Below are 25479 nucleotides of genomic sequence, written 5' to 3'. Positions count from 1 at the left end.
ATTTCTGGCTCTTGATCTCTTACAAGGTTGTAGTCAAGTTGTTGGCCAGGCTATAGCTATCTCAAGGTTTGATGAAAGCTGGGGAATCCACTTTCAAGCTCACTTATGTGGTTGCTGGCAGGTCTGAGTTCCTCACTGGCAGTTGGCCTGAGGCCTCAGTTCCTTGTCATGTGGCCTTTCCATAGGACTGCTCATAAATAGAAGTTTGCTTTTTGTGGGGCAAATGAGAAATAGAGTGAGTGCGAGTGAGTGAATGTGTGTGTGTGTGTGTGTGTGTGTGTGTGTGTGTGTGTGTGTGTGTGTATGTGAGTGAGTGAGAGAGAGAGAGAGAACTTAAAATGGAATCTATTCTCTTTTAATAACCTAAACTTGGAAGTCATCAGCAATCACTTGTAAGGTTTTCTTGTCATTAGGACAGAGTTTCTAAATGACCCACATTCAAGAAAAGGGGAATTATATGCTCCACCTTTTCAACAGAGAAGTATCAAAAAATTGTGAATATATTTTTAAAGCCACCACAATATATAATTTAAAGAGAGATTATTTAACTCTTACTACTTCCACTTAGAAAATTATTCAAAGAGGGAACAACAAATGAAGCTTTTCTAAATGAAAATATTCTCTGTTTTCTGTTATTTGAATGCTTTCTTTCACTGAGCATAGTGCATGGTACAAATATTAGTTCTGAGATCTCAATAAAGATTTTCCTGCTCCCATAAAATAATATGATATTTTCCCAGATTATTCATGTTTTGATGTTACCCTAAAATTCCCTTATGAAATATGCTATTAAATTGTTGTATCATTAAATATTTGTGGGGTAGACCCGCATCTTAGGAATATCGGGTTCCTGAAGACATATTGTTTGGGGACTCCTGGACAACATCTCCTGAGATTTCAGTGGACAGTATGACTGCCCATCTGGACATTTTGCTGTCTTCCTGCTTCCTAGGGAATGTAGTCTTACTGATGCTAAGTTCGTCTAGAGAACAGGAAAAGGCCCCAAGTCCCTAAAGTCTGTTAATATTTCATATCATGGGTATTTTCTTCATTTATTTCTGAATGAGACAGCAAGAAATAGCTACCCTATGCAGGGCATAACCCTCAGTGGACATTATCCCACACAAAACAAATGCCTTTTTAGGGATTCTGAGAGCCAAGGGAAGCTCCAGTGAGGTACTGTTTTACTCCTTCTCTGTGTCTCTCTCTCAGTTCTAGAAAAGGTGGTGTCCTTACCTAACTATATTGCTATCTGTCTGTATATGTGTGTGTGCGTGCATGCACATGTTCCTGTGTATATGTGTGTGTGTTTATAGTAGTCTTTGCAATTAATCCATAGCTTACTAGAAACATTGAAAATGTTTTAACACATCTATTAATAAAATCTAATTGAAAATCATCTCATAAATGGTGATGTTGGGGAAGGAAAAAAAGAAATAGACCCTTAAACTTTCTCATTGCTTCTCAGTTCTCACTGCTAAAAAAATAAACAATCAGCCTTTCCAACTGTAAAGAAAATATACACAGTTATGACAATCTCATCTAGATCCAAGTGTTTAAAACTCAGTGATATCCGTATTACTAGAAAATAAGTGAGTTAATTATGTTGGCAACTAGATATATTGAGTGAAATTCATGACCAAAAAAAATGAGTTCACGTTTAACTCCACTTAAATTGCTGAAAAATTTAAAGCTCATTGTTTATGATATATTTGCTTGACGTTTTAACAGTTCCTAAGACATGGGTGGAACTTAAGTTCCTGTGAAATCCTGCTATTAACATGTCATAGATAACATGAGTGTTCATTCCTTTTTTTCATTGTGTTTCCATAAAATCAGTGTTATCATTTAACTACTACAGTTTCATGCACTATTTCCCAAATATTCTACAATATTGTTTTTAACTTTGCTCTCCTTAGAACACAGTAGATTGGGAACCAAAATAAATTAACTGATACTGTAAAGCACAAAAGAACCAGGCTGAACTGACATAAAAAGAACATATAACTAAATAGTGTTTAAACAGAAGAATTAAGATGTGAAAGAGAAAATGTCGACAGGAAAAAATAAATGAATAGACTTCCTATTAAGAAGAAGGATGTCCCATTTAGAACAATGGTTTGGCTGGATGATTAATTTTTAAAAGTAAGGATAGACTTTACAATAGAATTAGAAGAAAAAGGCAGAAAATAAAACAGAAATGAAATTAACAGTGAGATAGCCATTCTCAATAATGTCAGAAGTGACACCTGTGAAATTTGGCATTAATTATAATAAATAAAAGCACCAGTTTTTCCTCTTAGGTCTTTTTCTTTTTTTTTGAACAAGAGAAATGTATTGCTTCACAGTATGGAGGCTATAAGTGTGAAATCATGGTGTCAGCAGGGCCAAGCTCTCTCTGAAAGCTCTAATGGAGAATCCTTTCTTGCCTCTTCAAGTTTCTGGTGTTTACTGGCAATCCTTGGTGTTACTAGGCTTGTAGATGCATGATTCCAGGCACGTGGGCTTCTTCTCCCTCTTTGTCTCCATATCATCTCCCTGTGTATGCCTGTGTTCACAAGGTGTTCTGCTCTCTTATAAGGACCCTGGTCATATTGGATTAGGGGCCCATCATACTAGAGTATGACCTCATCTTAACTATAAGGACCCTATTTCCATATAAAGTCACAGTCTGAGGTACTGGGGGTTAGAACTCCAACATATCTTCTGGGGAGGACACAATTTAACTCATAACAATGGCTTTCTCTTTTTTGCTATTACAGGCATTAAAATGATGAAAGTACTTATGTGTACATATTTGTGTACATATATGGGTAATTCTTTAAATAAAGTTTCAAAAGAGGGACTGTTGGGTCAAATGATATGTACCTTAATATTTTAATAACATGCTGTTAAATTGTCTTCCCAAAAGGATTAATTCATTTTTTATCCCTCAATAGTGCATCAGAGAGCCTGTTTCCCTACATCCCTGTGAACACTTACTATTAACATTTTAAAAATGTGTTCTTCCATAGGGCAAAACATTATCTTAATAAACAGGCAGGTAGAATATTTTCCTTTTTTGGCCCTAAAGTAGCTTTGATTGTGTCCTAAATCTTTCAAAATAAATCCTGTTAATTTCTTCCTGTAATCTCTTTCCCCAAAGGGGCAAAAATCCTATCCCTTGGATCTCAGTGTCAGACAAACTCATTCCTTCCTTTTTGTCCTCTCATTTGTCATCTGGGCTACTGTTCCAATCCCAAACTCTTTATTTCCTTTCCCAACTATAAAACAAATAAATAAAAATTAAAAGACAACAACAAGAACAAACCTCCTGGGGTCTTCCCTGGTGGAGCAGTGGTTGAGAATCCGCCTGCCAATGCAGGGAACACGGGTTCGAGCCTGGGTCCAGGAGGATCCCACATGCCGCGGACCAACTAAGCCTGTGCGCCACAACTACTGAACTTGTGCTCTAGAGCCCGCGAGCCACAACCACTGAGCCTGCATGCCACGGCTGCTGAGGCCCGCATGCCTAGAGCCCGTGCTCTGCAAGAGAAGCCACCCAATGAGGGGCCCATGCACTGCAACGAAGAGAGGCCCCCGCTCTCCTCAACTAGAGGAAAGCCCCCGCGCAGCAACAAAAGACCCAACACGTCAAAAAAAATTTTTTTTTTAAATTACAGAGAAATAATTTTTAAAAAAAAGCAAACCTCCTGGACACATCAGTGGATGCTTTTCTCAGGTCTTTAGTTTTCATGATTTAAATATGGTTTATAAAGAGTTAATTTTTTTAAAAAAAATCTTTAAAATGTTAATCACTGTCTTAAATACTTTTAATAAATAGTTTTGAATAATGGTGTTTAAAATTTGAAAACTTACAACAGTATACAAAGTAATTGTTAAAAATATTTGCAGAATTTATACTACTTGATTTCAGAACATATTATAAACTGCAGTAATCAAAGTGTAGTACTGATATAAGGTTAGAACTATATTAATGCAACAGAATAGTGAGCCCAGAAAAAGACCCACATGCGTATGGTTACTTGATTTTTTTGACAAAAACACCGAAGCAATCCAATAGTGAAATAAATAGTGAAACAAATCTTCCTGGAACAGCCAGACATCAATATGTTAAAAAATTCCACCTTGGCCCCTCCTTCACGTCATACCCCAAAATTAATTTCAGATGGCTCACAGACTTAAATGTAAATGTTGAAATTATAAATTTTTTATGAGAAAACAAGAAAATATTTTCATGACTTGTGTATTGACAATGGTTCCTTAGAACACAGAAAGGGATAAACATAAAATTTTTTAAAATAATAAATTAGAAACTTTGATTTTTTTAATTAGAAAATTAAAAAGTTCTGCTCATCAAAAGATTCTGTTAATGAAATGAATACCCAATCCACAGACTGGGTGAAGATAGTCAAGAAGCAGATATCTGTTAAATCACTGGTAGCCAGAATATATGAAGAATATCTGTAAGTCAGTAATAAAGACACAGTTCAATTATAACATAAAAGATTAGACACTGATACTGACAAGGTATATGAATTCCCTTGAAAAGGTACTCAGCATCACTAGTCACTATAGATTATTTTAGAAATTATTATTAGGGAAATACAAATTAAAACTAACGGAGATACCACCACAAACCTACCAAAGTGGCTAAAATTAAAAAAGACTGGACATCACCAAATGATGATGAGGATGTGGAGCAACCAGAACTTTCTTACACTAATATTGGGAGTATAAAATGGTACAACCACTTTGGGCAAAGCTCTGGCAGGTTTTTTTTAATAAAACAATAGACACCTACATATGACCCATCAGCACACTTCTATGTATTCACTCAAGAAAATCAAAACGTATGATTATAAAGGTCTAGTACTAGAATAGTCATAGCAGCTTTATTCATATTAGCCTCAAAACTGGAAACAGTCAAGTTGCCCATCAACAGGAGCGTGGATAAACCAATTATAGTATATTTGTACAATGAAATACTACTCTGCATTAAAAAGAAACAAACCATTGATAAAATAACATGGATGAATCTCAAAAACATTGTGGCAAATGAAGGTAGATAGACAAAATGGTACATACTGTATGATTCCATGTGTATAAACATCTAGAAAATGAAAAATAATCTATAGTGACAAAAACAGGTCAGTGTTTGTCTAGGGAGTACAGAGAGGAATGGATTTCAAAGTAGTATTAGGAAATCTTTGTGGATGAAGAGAATTTTCACTATCTTGATTGCAGTGATGGGTTATGATATATGCATATATGTATGTATCAAATCTCATCAAATGCGCTTTAAATATGTACAGATTATTGTACATAAATTACATCAGAATAAAGTAAGAAAAAGGACATAAACAAATATTAATCTCAAGTTAATAATATGCACGCTAAAGAGTTTAAGGGTGATGTGTATGAATGTATGCAATATCCTCGGAATTGCATCATTAAAATAAGATGAATTGACAGGTTGATGGGGGGTGGATAGATATGTGGTAAAGTGTGCAGAGAAAAATAGTAATGTGGTATTCATTGTAAGATTATTTCAGGTTTTTCAATGTGATTGAAAACTTTCATTTTAAAACTTCAAAAAAACAGAATGGCTCGTTATAAAAAAAAATGTTGAAAGAAATGGTAAAATTTTGGCAGCCCCTAAGTATGCTATTTCATTAGCTTAGAAAATTGGGTTTCTTTCATGATACCATCTTAGGTAGGCCTTGAAACATTGTTTCTTGATTGACTTGGTAAGTAATTTGGTCCAAAGAAGTATTCAAGAAAACTACTCTAAGAATACATCACAGTATACTAACAGAGAACTGGAAAACATTGGCATTTCAAAACCTTAGACTTCACCCACCTCTATATCCATCCTCTCTCTGTTAAGAACATAAGTCATTAAAGGAAATGTCTTGTTATGCCACCAAGATCTGTCAACTCTAGTTTCTAGGAAACTGGTGTACTTTGGCATATCTCCTTAAGAACTACATCTCATTCTCACATAAAAGACTCCATTGTCATATGCTAAATGTTCCTACCCATTCTTAGCAAACACCAACTCTCATGCACAGGATCCAGCCTTCATTTCGTCATGATCTCCAGGACAGTCTTTTAGACTGAACCTGGTATATAATGGGCACTAAATATATATTTGTTGAATGCAGAACTGAAATAATTTTCTCTCACTTTTATCCTTATGTATCCCTTTCACACACCAATACCACTTACAGTTCAGTGAGGAGTTTAAGAGAACATTCACATTCATTGCAGCTCTCTTTACAATAGCCAGGACATGGAAGCAACCTAAGTGTCCATCAACAGATGAATGGATAAAGAAGATGTGGTACATAAATACAATGGAATATTACTCAGCCATAAAAAGAAACGAAATTGAGTTATTTGTAGTGAGGTGGATGGACCTAGAGTCTGTCATACAGAGTGAAGCAAGTCAGAAAGAGAAAAACAAATACTGTATGCTAACACATATATATGGGATCTAAAAAAAAAAGGTTATAAAAAAATGGTTATGAAGAACTTAGGGGCAAGGTAGGAATAAAGACGCAGACCTACTAGAGAATGGACTTGAGGACATGGAGAGGGGGAAGGGTAAGCTGGGACAAAGTGAGAGAGTGGTATGGACATATATACACTACCAAAAGTAAAATGGATAGCTAGTGGGAAGCAGCTGCATAGCACAGGGAGATCAGCTCAGTGCTTTGTGATCTCCTAGAGGCGTGGGAGGGAGGGAGACGCAAGAGGGAGGAGATATGGGGATATATGTATATGTATAGCTGATTCACTTTGTCATAAAGCAAAAACTAACACACCATTGTAAAGCAATTATACTCCAATAAAGATGTTAAAAAAAAGAGAACATTCACAGATATGATGCATATCTAGATAAAAATTATTATAGAAAAAGACCTATGTGATTTAAAATTACCCAGTTTTATATTTACTTCCTATCGCTACTACTTATGGGATATATGGTCTTGATTAAGATGCATAATACTTTCCAAAATTCATTTTTTTCTGTAAAATGTGGGTAAAAAAATTCATCTTGTAGAATGCTCATGTAAATTAATGGAATATGAAATAATCTGCTTTATTGAGTAAAAAAATATGGGAGGGATATGATTTACCATGCTTCTATCCAGGAATAAAAGTCTTGATTAAAAGTCAGAAAAGGATCATCCAGTCCACTTATCTATGTAGGATGATATTTGAATGGCATGTTTGACTAAGAGATTTATAGACAACAAAGGATTTTTTTGGACTAACAAAACCTCTGTTAAAGAGAAATGCTTAATCTGGCCTTATTTAGAAACAGCAAGAGTGAATACCTTCCAGCCAAGGGTTCATTGACCTTTACTGTTACCCTCATGAAGGAGCAGCTGAAGGTCCTTGACTAAAAGTTGAGACTCTTTTTACTATATACTCTTGATTACTTGTTTCTTGTCTTTTTCAACTATGCTGTGTTGATGAAACTTCTTCTAGGATATTCTAATTCTGTTATCCTGCCCTCTGCAAACAAATGATTGTTACTGATATGTTTCTCTCTAAATGGTCTCTAAGTGTGTTTTCTTTTCTGTCTTAAGAACTTGGTGTCTTATGTACATGTGCTATATTCACTAGTTCACGAAAACAAAAAGCATTTTTTATGTGCTGTGCCAGCTGAAGGAATTTTAAAAATCCTTTGATAGGAAAAGTTTATTTTCTGATTGTGGTCCAAAATGAAATATATAATCCCTTCAGGCTGAAAAGCAAACACCACCATATATTTTCTACAAAACCAGTAACTGTTTTTCCCTGGCTAGAGCAGCTGAGCTTTTGTTCCTATTTAACTATTTCTCACCTACTATTGCTTAGGCAGTTGTAAATGAAAAGTACCTATCACAGTACTTATTAAATAATAAGTGGTCAATTAACATTATCTTTCTCTCCTCTTGCCTGTCAGCATGTGCCTGGGTATATACTAGGTGTAAAACTTAAGGTTTTATGTTTCACAAGAATTAAAGATTGACAAAAGGACACCAAAAAATCCATAAGGAAAAAATGATGTTAATAAAAAACAAAATATAGAACATAAATTTGCAAAATATTAAAAATATTGATTGAAGAATTTTTCTCAATAATTACTTACAAGTATATCCAAAAGATCACGTATCTTTGTTCTACTTACAATTCAGGCAAGACTCAGGGCTATAAAATGTCAAAGGTCTTCCTTCTGTCTAAACATCCTTCATCTTGCCACAGAGTGATCTTTCTAAAATGCAAAACTTTTCATTTCACTCACCTCTTTAAAATTCCTCAGTGACATCCCTTGACCTATAGAATAAAATCTGATAGACTTAGGATGACACAAACTTCTTGATGATATAGAAATTCCCCATTTCTCAAGTATGAGTATCTTTTGTATACGCCCTCATTATTAATCCTTCAATTCATCCCTAATGACGGTATATTCTTCAGTATGTTGATGCTTTAAATATCAATTTTTTAATGTTAGGTGTACCTGCCCAAGCCAGTATTCTGGCTTAAGACACAAAAATTCTTACTCATCTTTCAAGAATTCTGACCCAATCTTAAAAAAAATCTATCTCAGATGAGTGTCGACTCTCTTCTTTGTACTGCCCAGTTACCACATGATTCATTCACTTGTATGGTAGCATGTAAAATAAATAACTGCAATTGGAATGGTAATAAATTGTAACTACTGCTTTGGACTTACACACATTCGAGGGCTCGAAAGTTTAGAAATGGTTTCCCTTCTAAGCAGTCATAACTATTAATTCCACACTTCGTTTGGATATCCAGGATCCCACCCTCTGTTTGGGGAACCTCACAACTATGACATATTACTGAAAGAGATTTCTCTACATAGGCAGATGAAGTAGGGCTGAGCAAGTCAATCATGAGTAGTTTTGATTTCAGCTGGCAAATCTTTAAATGGTGCAGAGAGCTGTCATGGATGGCTCTCAGTGATAAAAACAGTGAGCGCGGCTACTTACGTAGGCACACCTCACTCAAAGGCCCATGACAATGTATAGTCTACAAGGATCAGTTCGCATTTGTGCAGCTTTCTGATGCTATAAATAATACATTTCAATAGTCTTTCTGTACCTAATCTCCTATCCCACTCCTCCTCCACCAGATCTGATGCCATCCTTGCCAGCTCCTGCAGTTCTACTCAGTCCTGCTGTGTCAACTATTCCCCTCCTCCCCCGCTCAGAGACCCTCCTCCAGTCCCTTCCTAAAGATTACTAAGCTTCTGTTGATTCTCTCTCCAGTCTTTTGAAATGGCATAAACTGGAGTTTTTTCAAATACCAGGCTTTTGATTGTCAAGTGCCTTTTATCTAAGCAAGTCCCTGTCTTAAAAATGAAAATTTTGGCTTCCAAAATTATTGTCTGTGATCTAGGTTTGTTTTAGAGGATAAAAAATGAAAATGTTTGTGACAATCTTAATTTTTCTTATGACAATATGATTTCTTTCTGATTAAGTAGGAGGGAAGTTCACATATCTGGAAGAGCAGGAAAAAATGGCACAAACATTAATATTTCAAGTTTTCTTGGTAGCTTGGTTGTTTGGTTAGGTATATTAGGAAGCAATCAACCAAATAATGACTTTCTCTTTATAAAAACAATACAATAATTTTTATTGGAAGATATAATAAAAATATATTGTATTTATCACTGATAAATGAAAATACCCAGTTTCGTTCAGTTTTTCCATAAGTGGTGCTTTAGTTAAACTTCTTTTCAATGACAGTGCATTGATCGAAGACAGTTATTTTTAACTCTCACTTCAGGTGTCTTTAAACAGCCTCCTGCTTTTCATGTCTGGATAGGTCTTACATGTAGATAGGATCCATTTACATTTCTCCATTTGGGTTAGGGTTCAGCTCTAGGGGTTAAGACAAACAGTTATTATCAGTGAAAGTTTACTAAGTCCAACATAATTTATTTTAGATGGGCCTTTGAGGAATTAAATGATGGAAAAAAGTTTGGTCATATTTATGCTCGAATCCAAATAATTAAACAATAATTAGACAATAAAATTCCACATCTTAAACTCATTAGTATTATTGTAAGCTTATTTCTATTAAAATTGATCTTTTTCAAACTAATGATTTAAACAAAAAAACTGGGGCTTCCCTGGTGGCGCAGTGGTTGAGAATCTGCCTGCCGATGCAGGGGACACGGGTTCGTGCCCTGGTCTGGGAAGATCCCACATGCCGCGGAGCGACTAGGCCCGTGGGCCATGGCCGCTGAGCCTGCGCGTCCGGAGCCTGTGCTCCACAACGGGAGAGGCCACAACAGTGAGAGGCCCGCGTACCGCAAAAACAAAACAAAACAAAACAAAACAAAAAAACTAAATTCTTTTGAATATCTTCTTTACTGATTCTTAAAACTTTTGGATACTTTTCAAAGTTAGCCAATTTGTGCCAGGTTTTATACACCAGTATTATCCCAAATTGGCTGTAAATGCATAATTATAACATATATCTTTATTACTTATTAATTTTAATTTTTACTTATAATTATATCATAGCCAGATGTGTGTTTTTGATAGACTGCTACCAAATTTCAGAAAATGCTTGATGAAGCTATCAAAGTAATAAATCTGTATGGTTCAGCTAATTTTTTAAAAAATTTCTTCATTTATTTATTGGCTGTGTTTGATCTTCCTTGCTGCGTGCGGGCTTTCTCTAGTTGCAGTGAGCGGGGGCTACTCTTTGTTGTAGTGCGTGGGCTTCTCATTGCGGTGGCCTCTCGTTGCAGAGCATGGGTTTTAGGCATGCAGGCTTCAGTAGTTGCAGCACATGGGCTCAGTAGTTGTGGCTCACGGGATCTAGAGCACAGGCTCAGTAGTCGTGGCACACGGGCTTAGTTGCTCCGCGCATGTGGGATCTTCCTGGACCAGGACTTGAACCCGTGTCCCCTGCATTGGCAGGTGGGTTCTTGACTACTGTACCACCAGGGAAGCCCTCAGCTAATTTTTTTATTGGAGTATAATTGCTTTACAATGTTGTGTTAGTTTCTGCTGCACAATGAAGTGAATCAGATATATTTATAGCTGATTATATCCCCTCCCTCTTGGATCTCCCTCCCACCTGCCCCCATCCCACCCACCTAGGTCATCACAGAGCACCGAGCTGAGCTCCCTGTGCTATACAGCAGGTTCCTACTAACTATCTATATATTTTACACATGGTAGTGTATATATGTCAATCCTAATCTCCCAATTCATCCCACCCTCCCCTTCCCCCCGTGTCCAGACATCCATTCTCTATGTCTGCGTCTCTCTTCCTGCCCTGCAAATACATTAATCTGTACCATTTTTCTAGATTCCATATATATGAGTTAATATACGATATTTGTTCTTCTCTTTCTGACTTACTTCACTCTGTATGGCAGACTCTAGGTCTATCTACATCTCTACAAATGACCCAGTTTCATTCCTTTTTATGGCTGAGTAATATTCCATTGTAGATATGTACCACAACCTCTTTATCTGTCAGTGGACATTTAGGTTACTTCCATGTCCTGGCTATCATAAATAGTGCTTCTATGAACATTGGGGTACATGTGTCTTTTTGAATTATGGTTTTCTCAGGGTATATGCCCAGTAGTGGGATTTCTGGGTCATATGGTAGTTCTAATTTTACTTTTTTAAGGAACCTCCATACTGTTCTCCATAGTGGCTGTATCAATTTACATTCCCACCAACAGTGCTAGAGGGCTGCCTTTTCTTCACACCCTCTCCAGCATTTATTGTTTGTAGATTTTTTGATGATGCCCATTCTGACTGGTGTGAAGTGATACCTCCTTGTAGTTTTGATTTGCATTTCTCTAATAATTAGCAATGTTGAGCATATTTTCATGTGTCTCTTGGCCATCTGTATGTCTTCTTTGGAGAAATGTCTATTTAGATCTTCTGCCCATTTTTTGATTGGATTGTTTGTTTCTTTGATGTTGAGCTGCATGAGTTGTTTGCATATTTTGATTAATCCTTTGTCAGTTGCTTCGTTTACAAATATTTTCTCCCATTCTGAGGGTTATCTATTCGTCTTCTTTATGGTTTCCTTTGCTGTGCAAAAGCTTTTAAGTTTAATTAGGTGCCATTTGTTTTTTTTTTGTTTTTATTTTCATCATTCTAGGAGATGGGTCAAAAAAGATCTTGCTGCAATTTATGTCAAAGAGTGTTCTTCCTCTGTTTTCCTCTAAGAGTTTTATAGTGTCCAGTCTTACATTTAGGTCTTTAATCCATTTTGAGTTTATTTTTGTGTGTGGTGTTAGGGAGTGTTCTAATTTCATTCTTTTACATGTAGCTGTCCAGTTTTCCCAGCACCACTTATTGAAGAGACTGTCTTTTGTCCATTGTATATCCTTGCCTCCTTTGTCATAGATTAGGTGACCATATGTGCATGGGTTTATCTCTGGGCTTTCTATCCTATTCCATTGATCTATATTTCTGTTTTTGTGCCAGTACCACATGTCTTGATTACTGTAGCTTTGTAGTATAGTCTGAATTCCGGGATCCTGATTCCTCCAGCTCTGTTTTTCTTTCTCAAGATTGCTTTGGCTATTCAGGGTCTTTGGTGTTTCCATACAAATTGTAATTTTTTTTTTCTAATTCTGTGAAAAATGCCATTGGTAATTTGATAGGAGTTGCATTGAATCTGTAGATTGCTTTGGGGAGGATAGTCATTTTCACAATATTGATTCTTCCAGTCCAAGAACATGGTATATCTGTCCATCTGTTTGTGTCATCTTTGATTTCTTTTGTAAGTGTTTTATAGTTTTCTGTGTACAGGTCTTTTGCCTCTTTAGGTAGGTTTATTCCTAGCTCTTTTATTTTTTTTGGTTCAACTAATTTTACACTTAGTTGCCAGTGTTCAACAGGTGTTCCTGAATGCAAAGCTATCGCATTTGGGGGTTTGGGGGTCTTTTTTTTGTTTTGATCTGGAGATCAATACAGACTTTTCAACTTAAGATTCTAAATTTAGTTAAGTCAGAAGTTACATTTTTTTTCTCCATATTAGCGAAGGGACATTTGTTCATGAGAGTTTAGAGAACATGTTTAGTACATTGTTTGTATTTTATGCTAACATTTAAAAGATAAATAAGTATGAAATGTCTATACCATTATAGTTTTCACAGAAAAACATACTAGATTCTATTTATTATCTGACTTACATTTCCTAACTTTGCTGCTAATTAAAATTTTTTAAATTCTGGTAAACTTAATTATTTGCGTAATTTAAATAAAACATCAGCTGCCACTAATATTATTTTGCTTCAAAGTTATAGTGTTAATGTCAAGATACATTAGAAATAGTAGCTAGAGTTTAGGAAAGTCAACACGTGTTTTTTAAAAAATTTTTTTATATTGATTACATATTCTGCAGAGAAACATTGTTCTTTTTCTTAAATTTATTTTTAGGCCCTTTGAAACACCTCTCCATTCCTAAAATCATGTTTGTGTTCAGAGTGCTGAAGTTCATTTGAGTTATCTAGTTCAATAAATATAATGTCTGTTTTACTTCAGCCCATTAACTCGATGAAATTGATGTTACACATTATGTAGGAGCTTCAATTAATATTTTTTTGGATTGTTCTAAGAAAACCTTCAACACAGCGATCATGGCTCTATGATGCCTGATTCTTCATTCAGTTCATAATATTGTCCTTCATCTTATCAAGAAAACTATTTTTGTCACTGAAAGGCAAATCTTATTACATTAGAAAGACTAAGAAGTCACAATGGCAAGTAAGTTGGCAGAAGTAAAAAAGTCCAATACAAAAAGGTATTCTCTTTCTGAAACATACCCTACTCTTTTGATTCAAAATGGTACAAGCTTCACACCAGCACATTGCTATGTTGCCACCATGGACAACTTTTTAATTTATTCTGTGGATAAATTTCCAATCTAGTTTATAGTCTAGCATTTTGAAATCCATCAGATTCTTTCAGATTCATAAAATTTTAGTCTAGCAGTGACACTTCTATCATTTAGCTGTTCTCTTAATACTGTAAAGCAAACTAACCCAAAACTTAGTGGATTATAACAGTAAGCATTTATATCTCTTTCATGCAACTGAGGGGATCATCTGATCTCGACTGGTCTCGATTGAGCTTGACTCCAATCAAGGTAAGGTTAAGGCCTACCACAGATCTCCTCTTGATCCAGAGACACATGAACTAAAAGACAACGTTCATAATATACAATGGGGAAACAAGGATGTGCTCACATTCAAAAGGGGGACAGTGGGAAACACATAACATTAGCTGGTCTAAGAATTTTGAAATCCTGCTGAGCAAATGTTGCTAAATTATTCTACATGGAATTCGCGAATGCTCTTAATTAGGCCCTCGTTATATTCCCTGGGAGTGGCTCCTTGGTCCATTGTTCTCCATAGGTCTTAGCTCCAAGATTCCTCCTCTACCATCATCTTTCCTGGTCTGCACTGAAGAGGCCATTAAAAAATATGCCCTTCTTGGCATAAATAAGTTTTTAAAATTTGTAGATTTTAGATATTCAGGAGTGGAAATTTAGATATTCAGCAATCTTTTAAAATCTCTAAGAGTGTGCCTCATTTGGATTTTTCTGTATATTGACTTTTTAACATGGCAACCTCATGAATAACCTATACTTAAAATAATTTTGATTATCAAGCCTTCCCATTCTGTGGCTTCTAACAACGAGCATTGTTTCTCACTTACACAACTGTGACTTGTTTGGCATTTGGGTGATTTAGGCTGGTGTCATCTGACCTTGGCTCCAGGACTCAGATTGGGGTGAGGTCTGCTGCACATACCCTTAATCCTTCAGAGACCAGCAGGCTATCTGGGCAGGCTCTTTTCATGGTGATGGCAGAAGATCAAGAGGGCAAGACCAAATGTAAAATAACATTTCAAGTTTCTACTTTTGTCATGTCCACTCACATCACATTTGCCAAAGCAAGTGATATAGCCAAGTCCACAAGGAGTTTGAGGGAAGTTAACTAAAGTTGGGCATCATGAAGGAAGCATTTACAAAAAAGTCACAATGCCCTAGTGTATTTGATTGATGCTTAATTATTTGCCTGAACAGTTGAAAATTACTGATTCAGTATTGGAAAAAGCCCCATGCAGAGTAAGAATTCCTCATATGTTTATAGCAGTTTATAATTTGTAAGGAATCTGCATATGCTTCATGTCAGTTGATCCTTATTACAATTTTCTAAGGTAGATTGGACTGGTGCAATTATATATAATTTTACAAATGAGTAACTGAGGCAAAAAATGACCAGAATGTGGCAGTTAGGACTCAACTCTTCTTAGCCACTGCTTGCCTTCTACAGCACACTGCTTTTTCAGTAGCAATTTCCAGAAAAGCAATCTCCTAAGGGAACAACAATAATGGTAAAGAATGGGAAAGTTGCCACGGAAAAGCTTGTTCCTTCCTTCTTTAGTTTGTATCACCAGGGCTGCTTGAATTTCCAACAGCTTTCTTCTTCTAGTTTTATTCCATGGCAGTAGGTATAGTCCTGGAATTTCCATTCTCTCTCTTAAGGTTATCATCATATCTTGATTTCTGGCTACCAATTTATGTAGATAACTACCATTCCATTTTGGCTATGTATCAATTAAGTTTTTTCCACTGGAAGTCTTCCAATAGATATTAAAATGTATTCTTCTGCTTGTTAATAGCTAGAATGCATAGGTGGACACATACAAATTTCTGACTGCTTAATCTGAATAAATATAGGACAGGAGAATATTGTTGTATAATGTTGACAAAGACAAAGCACTACATTTCAGAGGCTTCCTCTCAAAATTTTTTAAATAGGAGAGATGACAAGAAACAGATAAAAAGTATCTTTTTATAGGCCAAACCAGTACCCCATATCTACTAAAATAATTTATTTCACAAAGTAGTATTTTAGCTTGTTCATAGTGTTTGGGAGGACACATTTTTACTGTTTCCTTGTCTTACAGAATTTATAGTTAGTTTAGGAAACTCTTTTGAGTCACATTACTTGACCTTTTTGCTACTTGAGTAACTAGTATCTGTTTCTATTAAGCACAAAGAAAAATAGAAGTTCATATTTCACTGTACAGAAATATTTTTTACTGCATATGTCCGTTGTGTATGCTTCATGTGCTGCTGGTATTTTCATAAAATTATTCATTCAAGAATAAAATTATTTAAAGTAATTTCTTCAACTCGCTTATTAATCAGCTGAATTCTGATTGAGACATTTCTAAGAAATAGAGGAATTAGAACTGATGTGTGAGTTGATAAAAATTCATGAGAGTTACGTATAGGCACATTTAAAAGAGAAAATATAAGCGAAAAGTTAATGGAAGCCACATTCAGGTGATGAGTAATTTTACAAATTTGAATGTCATGAATGGTTGAGCAAGGTGAGTAAGCCCCAGGATATCAACACATGAACACTGAGGAAATGTGTCCCATTTGCTTGCCACTCTTACTCGTAATGGATTTTTCTAAATGCATCCTGAAGGCTTCCACTGAAGAATAAGCTCAAAGAAACTTAAAATCTGTGATTGCTTGAGCAGAATAGAAAAACAAAATCACATTGTAACTTTTGAAATGGAAGGTTAAGTAAATTTAAAGTGAGATCACTGCTTTATGCCATTGGTCTGAACATGATTTGGGGGGATTGGAGACAAGTGAAGCCTAAGGCTGATTTAGATGAATGAATCTTTGGAAGCTGAGCCTGAAGCAGTCGAATGAAATACCTAAGCAATAAAGCTGTATAACGGCACTGTGAAGTTATTTTCTTTTCGCTCCAAACTATCAAAGACTTAGAGGAAAGAAAATCTACTCAAGGTGCAAGGTATACCAGTATGCCTATATTGGAAGTACATATAAATATATTGTCTCAGACTGCTAGTCAGCTTAGTTCCAAGTGTATGGGGCAGTAAGTTTTCAGAACATTTTGAAGCTGCTGTATGCTTTTCGGCTACAAATCTCAGCATTTCCCTTCTAATATATACTCTTATATCATGCTGTTTCAAATATTTCTAGAAAAATTCTGTTTCTTAGAATAAAAAAGTCTGCATTTAAAAAGATTCTCCTTTCAGAATACACCCCTTTCCTAGACCTAGTAAGTCATACATTAATCTTTCTCAGATTGATGACATCAGAATTCAGTTCTTCTCAGAGAAATACATATTAAATACCTAGCATATACAAAACATTGTACTGTTTATTGCAGGGAATGTAAATGAATGATACCTATTAGCTGTTAATTTACTATGTATCAGGATAAATACAAAATGCATTGTATATAATATTTCAATTAACTCTAACAGCATCTCTACTTGTCAGGTACTATTATGCTTCTTACTTTATAGTCAGATTAAGAAACTGAAAGTCACACCTTTTTTAAGAGGCTGAGCAAAGATTAGAATCTAAGCCATCAAAGTCCAGAGTCAGCACTCTTAAATGATTTTAAATTTTGGTTTACAACTAGTGAGGATGGTAGGTGAATAAGACAAAGACTCATAGCACAGGATGAAAGGTACCAAATACAGGTCTATTACTCAACAAATCAGACTCCTGAATAAGGTCACATCAGTATGAAATAGCCAAAATATAATAAATTGTCCAAGTGCTGACGTGCCAATTTAGCAGGAAATTCAGCTTTTTACAAGGGTTTCCATTTTCAAATATTTCAGCGAATCCCCAGGTTTGCTTACAGTTGCCCACCCTCTTTCAGGTACCTGTTTCTACCTGCCAGAAGTGTGCCAGTGGATAAGGCTGCATTCTGCACCTACTAAACATTCCCCCTGTATGTTCCAGTCATCTGTGCTCCAGCATGAGTGCCAGTCTTGGACAGTTACAGTTTTTGATCACAGTGTAGAAGTCCTGGCCACAACACCAAGATGAGGTTCTGAACAATCTGCTCACTCCACACATCCCCTTATCCCATTCATGTCCACCATCTGTCACTAGGGCATATCTCTGCTGATTTTTCAAATTGGAAGTGATTTGATAAGTTACAATAGATCATACTTATTTATGCCTAATCAGCAGGACCCCACAGCAAAACTGGTAGGGCCCCAGTTGATGTAGTCCTTTAGTTTTAATATCATTTTGAATCTTCAAAAGGCATTCAGGCAGGGGTTTTGTGTGTGTGTGTGTGTGTGTGTGTAATTCACATGAGGCACGGGGGTATCTCGGCAGGAAAAAGATCTAGTAAGATTTCCCCAGTTTCTAAATGCATCCTGAAGGCTTCCACTGAAGAATAAGCTCAAAGAAACTTAAAATCTGTGATTGCTTGAGCAGAATAGAAAAACAAAATCACATTGCCTCCTAGTACTTAAGATACAGTCAATAAATATTTGTTAAATTGAATGGGATTTCTGATATAGATTTGCAGCAAGAGAGTAAAAGAGAGAGGAAAGAAGGAAAGGATAGGGAGGGAGGCAGGGACAGAGAGAATTTTAGATAATTTTATTTTTCATTCACTTTCCTAGGCAGTCAGGTCAAGGTAGTCATTTTCATCACTTGATCCCCAGGCTCTAGCCTATTGTCTGAAACATAAAAAAGTACTAAACAAGTTCTTCTTGAATAAATGCCTAAATAAGAATCAAGAAATTTCATGAAACTAGCACTCACTAATCCAAAGAAAAGAACACTTGTTGATCAAGAATGATTGCATGAATGTAAAAAGTTTAAGGTATTTTAAAATATTGTGGAGGCAGTAGAGATCATTGGACACCATGAGGTCCTCAGTTGTATTCTACTGACAGTTCACCATCCACCCAGGAACCCACAGAGCATTTCATTTAAGTAAGCGAATATGGTATGTATTAAATATAATTTTTGGAAGTTATTAAGGTATTCTTTATGGCCACATATATACACATATATGATCAATATTGGTAAGTATTTCATGAACATGTGAAAGTGTGCTAAAAAACCTCCTTTGAATTCCACTGAAGTTTGAATAAAATCAAACTTGGTACAGTGTCTGAGTAAGAGCTATATGTGCTATCTCCTGCCTGCCTCACAGGTTGTTTTCTCTCTCTAAGTAATTTTTTTTATTGAAGTGTAACTGACCTACAACACAATGTTAGTTCCAGGTGCACAACATACTGATTCAATATTTACAGGTTGTATTCTCTTGAATATAGACTCTGAGACAAAGTTTAGTGTGCAATATGTTTATTAAGGAGCACACTTGAGATTATAACCTGTAGAAAGGAACAGAAAAAAAGCAGGATTAAACGGAGGGAGAAACAGAGCTCTGATACAAGCCTGACAGCTCAGCCAATCCCATGGGGTCCTCCAGATAATATATCCACCCTTCATGGTTGTCTTTCATTGAGCCGAAATGACTTGGCCTTTATACCCCTGTCTTGATCTGTCTTAAGAGATGGGGCTTCCTTGAGAAGGGGGTGCATTGATTGGGGAAGCTCTCTGCAGCTGAAGTGATCCCTCAAAGTGTTGAGAACTAAAGGCTATCCTTCCCTGACTCCTTGCTTTCCTCACACACTGGCTTTCCATCCAATTTCTGCCTAACGGTCCAGTTATGCTTTACTGTATCACCCTTAATAGTTTTACCATAGATGTTACAGCAAACTTTAAGTATATATATTTTTTTGCTTCTTTATTTTTTGTCTTCCCAGTTTGAATGTAAGCTTCCTGAGGGCACTGACCTTGCCAGTTTTGTCACTGAAATTTTCCCCATTCCTCAGAGTAGGCACTCTATATATTTTTATTGGATGAATAAATCTTCAGTTGACTTTGCTTATTGCCTTCATATCTTTTAATGTCTTTGCTTACATTTTCTATACTTGATAGATCAAATTTTGTAAGGACTATAATAAAGGCCACAACCATAATGGAGGTTCGTCAAATTTTAGGAGGTTCATCTAGAATTTTTATTTCTAGGATAATTTTTTCTTATGTATTTCACAGTTATGTCCTTTGTCACATAAAACTCTATTACTGCTATATGTAACTTACACATCATCTTTTTTAATGATATCAAAATATCTTTTTTGTCATATTTAATGCATTTGGCTTTTAATTTCACTCTACCTGATATTGAATTGTTATATGTTTGTTCCTGATACATCTTTGTAAGTAACCTACTAACTATCTGAAACTTTATAAGATTTTCTCTCAACTTAGAACTTGTGGAGTACTTTCAATTGAAAAGGTTAATTTTTCTTCAGTTCAGGGACATTTCTCTATGTTTATATTCAACATATATGCACTAAAAGATACAGACATGATGGTAATGGAGACATACACAGACGTGAGGACAAATATTGTGATCCAAAATTTCTATAGTTACTAGGTTGTCCTGTGAGCAAGAAAGACAAATTTTCAGACATGTGGTGGTTCAGGAAAAAAAAATTACCACTTTATTTCCTTTTTGTCATCATTACTCAAAGTTATATTCAAACTAGCCAAAATAGGATTCACATGAAGAATTCAAGAATGAGAAGGAAAGGTGTGGCATTAAAGGAATGATGGCCCTGGTATACTTTGAACCACTAACAAACTAAGGTATTTATTACATTTTTGGTGGAGAAGGCTTATGTAAGCATAAAAACAATACAAAAAGCCACAAAGAAAAAGACTGATATATTTAAATAATAAAAGAAGTAGTAAAGATAATAATAGCAAACACAAATATAGCACTTCATATGTGCAGGCACCATTCTAAGTACTTTTCATTATTAACCTATCAATTCTCTTTATCCATCTAACTGAAGCTCCAGAAAAGGGAAGCAGAGACAATTTTGAAGGAAATAACACAAGAAGTTTTCTATCACTGCAAGATATATTTTCCATCAAGTACTTAAAACAATAAAAGGAATAAGATCCAATTTAAAGCACACCCATATTTTACTGTACTTGCTTCAGATTTTTTTAAAGAAATAGAGCATGACTTGAAACTGCTGATTATCCATCTCCAAACTCATTGCTCTCCATCATTTGTCCTTTCTCAGAGTAAACCACCATCCAGAATTAGTGTTACAAAGTCAGAGGCATGATTTATGCTATGATTAAGTAAATATTTGTCCCCAAGCAATCGATTTGCTGTTTTTCAATCTGTACGTAAATTATTTCCATAATTTTCTACAACTTCTGTTTTTTGTGCAATATTGTGTTCTTCAGTTTTATCCATGCTAAAAATTGTAATATTTCCTTGTTAATTTTAAATACTTGGGCTGAGAGCAGATTGCTCTGAAAAGCTTTGTGTTTGTTTCCTGCTGGTGCCTCAGCAGTATCACCAACCTAGAATCATTTATTTCTTTTGCTCTCTCTCTCTTGCACACTCTCTATCTCGAATTGAGAGTTTTTGAATCATTTAAATAGTGGAAAAACTGAACTCCAAAGTCTTCAGTGGGCAGGATTGTGATTTTAATATCAATGGAAAAATGTCTACCCTCTGCACTCTGAGCCTAAGCCAAGCAGAGAAGCTTCTTTGCCATCCCACTGTAACAGTGGGAAGAAATTTTTGACCTACATTTTATAAAGTGAGTAGTCTTTGAAAATGTTGCCTTCATTTACTGCTTCCCTTTGTCATTCCTATGGACTGTGTGATGATTGTCTTTCCTTTGGGATTAAAAAAGTCTGAAAAACCACACAGTGAAGCCATTGGACTCTTAATCCTCTCACTAGGTTTTTTTTAATTTTGTTGAAGGACAGTTGATTTACAATCTTGTCTTTAAATTCTGCTGTAAAGTGACTCAGTTTTACATATATAACTGTATATATATATATATATATATATATATATATTCTTTTTCATATTCATTTTCATTGTGGTTTATCACAGGACATTGCATATAGTTCCCTGTGCTATACAGTAGGACCTTATTGTTTATCCATTCTATATATACTAGTTTGCATCTGCTAATCCTAAGCAATCCTTCCCTCCCCCATCCTCCCTCTCGCTTGGCAACCACAAGTCTGTTTTCTATATTTGTGAGTCTATTTCTGTTTCATAGATAGGTTCATTTGTGTTGTATCTTAGATTCCACATATAAGTGATATCATATGGTATTTGTCTTTGTCTTTCTGACTTACTATGCTTAGTATGATAATCTCTAGGTCTATCCATGTTGCTGCAAATGGCATTATTTCATTCTTTTTAATGGCTGAGTAATATTCCATTGTATATATGTACCACATCTTCTTTATCCATTCATCTGTTGATGGACATTTGGGTTGTTTCCATGTCTTGGATGTTGTAAATAGTGCTGCTGTGAACATTGGGGTGCATGTATCTTTTCAAATTACAGTTTTGTCAGGGAATATGCCCAGGAGTGGGATTGCTGGATCATACGGCAACTCTGTTTTAGTTTTTTGAGGAACCTCCATAGGGTTCTCCACAGTGGCTGCACCACTTTACACTCCCACCAACAGTGTTGGGAGGGTTCCCTTTTCTCCGCACCCTCTCCAGCATTTCTTGTTTGTAGATTTTTTTTTTTTTTTTTTTTTTTTTTTTTTGCTGTACGCGGGCCTCTCACTGTTGTGGCTTCTCCCATTGCGGAGCATAGCCTCCAGACGTGCAAGCTCAGCGGCCATGGCTCACGGGCCCAGCCACTTTGCGGCATGTGGGATCTTCCCGGACCGGGGCACGAACCTGCGTCCCCTGCATCGGCAGGTGGACTCTCAACCACTGCACCACCAGGGAAGTGCTGTTTGTAGATTTTTGATGATGGCCATTCTGACAGGTGTGAGGTGGTACCTCATTTTTGTTTTGATTTGCATTTCTCTAATAATTAGCAATGATGAGCATCTTTTCATGTGTCTATTGGCCACCTGTATATTTTCTTTGGAAAAGTGTCTATTTAGGTCTTCTGCCCACTTTTTGATTGGGATGTTTGATTTTTTGTTCTTGAGTTATATGAGCTGTTTGTATATTTTGGAAATTAAGTCCTTTTTGTCACATCATTTGCAAATATTTCCTTCCAGTCTGTAGGTTGTCTTTTTGTTTTGTTTATAGGGTTTTTTGTTTTGTTTTGTTTTGTTTTTTGCTATGCAAAAGCTTGTAAGTTTTTAGGTCCCATTTGTTTATTTTTGCTTTTATTTCTACTGCCCTGGGAGACTGACCTAAGAAAACATTGGTACGATTTATGTCAGAGAATGTTTTGCCTATGTTCTCGTCTAGAAGTTTTATGATGTCTTGTCTTATATTTAAGTCTTAAGCCATCTTGAGTTTATTTTTGCATATTATGTGAGGGTCCGTTCTAGTTTCATTGATTTATGTGAGGATGTCCAACTTTACCAACTCCACTTGGTGAAGAGGCTGTCTTTTCCCTATTGTATATTCTTGCGTCCTTTGTCAAAGTTTAATCATCCATAGGTATGTGGGTTTACTTCTGGGCTCTCTATTTTGTTCCATTGATCTATATGTCTGTTTTTGTGCCAATACCATGCTGTTTTGATTACTGTAACTTTGTAGTATTGTCTGAAGTCTGGGAAGGTTATGCCTCCTGCTTTGTTCTTTTTCCTCAGGATTGCTTTGGCAATTCTGAGTCTTTCATGGTTCCATATAAATCTTAGGATTATTTGTTCTAGTTCTGTGAAAAATGTCATGGGTATTTTGATAGCATTAAATCTGTAGACTGCTTTGAATAGTATAGCCATTTTGATAATATTAATTTTTCCAATCCAAGAACATGGGATATCTCTCCATTTCTTTGCATCATCTTCAATTTCCTTTATTAATGTTTTGTAGTTCTCAGCATATAAATCTTTCACCTCCTTGGTCTGGCTTTTTCCTAATTATTTTTTTTATGTGATTTTAAAAGGGGTTGTTTGTTTATATTTCATTTCTGATATTTTATTGTTAGTGTAATGAAATGCAACCAATTTCTGTATGTTAATGTTGTATCCTGCTACCCTACTGTATTCGTTTATCAGTTCTAGTCAGTTTTTTGTGGACACTTTAGGGTTTTATATATATAGTATCATGTCATCTGCATATAATGACAGTTTTACCTCTTCCTTACCAATTTGAATACCTTTTCTTTCTTTTTCTTGTCTGATTGCTGTGACTCAGACTTCCAATATCATGTTGAGGAGAAGTGTTGAGAGTGGGCATCCTTGTTTTGTTCTAGACTTTAGCAGGAAGACTTTTAGCTTTTCACCATTGAGTATTATCTTGGCTGTTTTTTTGTCATAAATAGCTTTTATTGTGGTGAGATATGTTCCCTCTATACCCACTTTCATAAGGATTTTTATCATGAATGGATATTGAATTTTATCAAATGCTTTTTCAGCATCTATTAAGATGGTCATGTGTTTTTTGTCTTTTCTTTTGTTGATCTGGTGTATCACATTGATAGATTTGCATATGTTGAACCATACTTGTGACCCTGGGATGAATCCAACTTGGTCGTGGCGTATGATCTTTTCTATGTGCTGTTGATTCAGTTTGCTAATATTTTGTTGAGAATTTTTGCATCTATATTCATCAAATATATTGGCCTGTAATTTTCTTTTTTGGTAGTGTCTTTGTCTGGTTTTAGCATCAGGGTGATGGTGGCTTCATAGAATGTCTTTGGCAGTGTTCCCTCCTCTTCAGTCTTTTGGAAGAATTTGAGAAGGATCAGTATAAGTTCTTTACATGTTTGGTAGAATTTGCCCATGAAGCATCTGATCCTAGACTTTCGTTTGTAGAGAATTTTTTTACTGCAGATTCTATTTCACTTCCAGTTTTCAGTCTGTTCAAGTTATCTATTTCTTCTTGTTTCAGTTTTGGCAGGCTGTATGTTTCTAGAAAATTGTCCATTTCTTCTAGGTTGTTGACTATGTTGTCATATAATTATTCATAGTATTCTCTTATGGTCTTTTTGTATTTCTGTGTTGTCAGTTGTGATTTCTGCTCTTTCATTTCTTATTTTGTTTATTTGGGTTTTCTCTATTTTCTTCTTGGTGAGCCTGGCCAGAGGTTTGTCAATTTTGTTTACCCTTTCAAAGAACCAGCTCTTGGTTTTTTTGATTTTTTCTGTTTTTTTTTAATCTCTATTTTATTTATTTCCTCTCTAATCTTTATTGTCTCCTTCCTTCAGCTGAGTTTAGATTTTGTTTGTTCTTCTTTTTCTAATTCTTTTAAGTGGTGGATTAGATTATTTGAGATTTTTCTTATTTCTTAAAGGAGGCCTGAATCGCTATGAATTTCCTGCTAAGAAATGCTTTTGCTGTATCCCATAGACTTGGTATTGTTGTGTTTTCATTGCCATTTGCCTCAAAGTATTTTTTAATTTCTTCTTTGAGTTCATTGTTGACCCATTGGTTGTTTTAGTAGCATGTGGTTTAATCTCCATGTAATTTTTTTTCTTGTTTCTTTTTCTGTGGTTGATTTGTAGTTTCATGCTGTTGTGGTCAGAAAAGATGCTTGAAATAATTTCTGTACTCCTAAATTTGTTGAGGCTTGTTGTGTGCCTTAGTATGTGGTTAATCCCAGAGAATGTTCCACGTGTA

Source organism: Delphinus delphis, chromosome X, assembly GCF_949987515.2.
Source record: "Delphinus delphis chromosome X, mDelDel1.2, whole genome shotgun sequence".
NCBI lineage: Eukaryota > Metazoa > Chordata > Mammalia > Artiodactyla > Delphinidae > Delphinus > Delphinus delphis.
Note: the sequence above shows the minus strand (reverse complement) of the source record.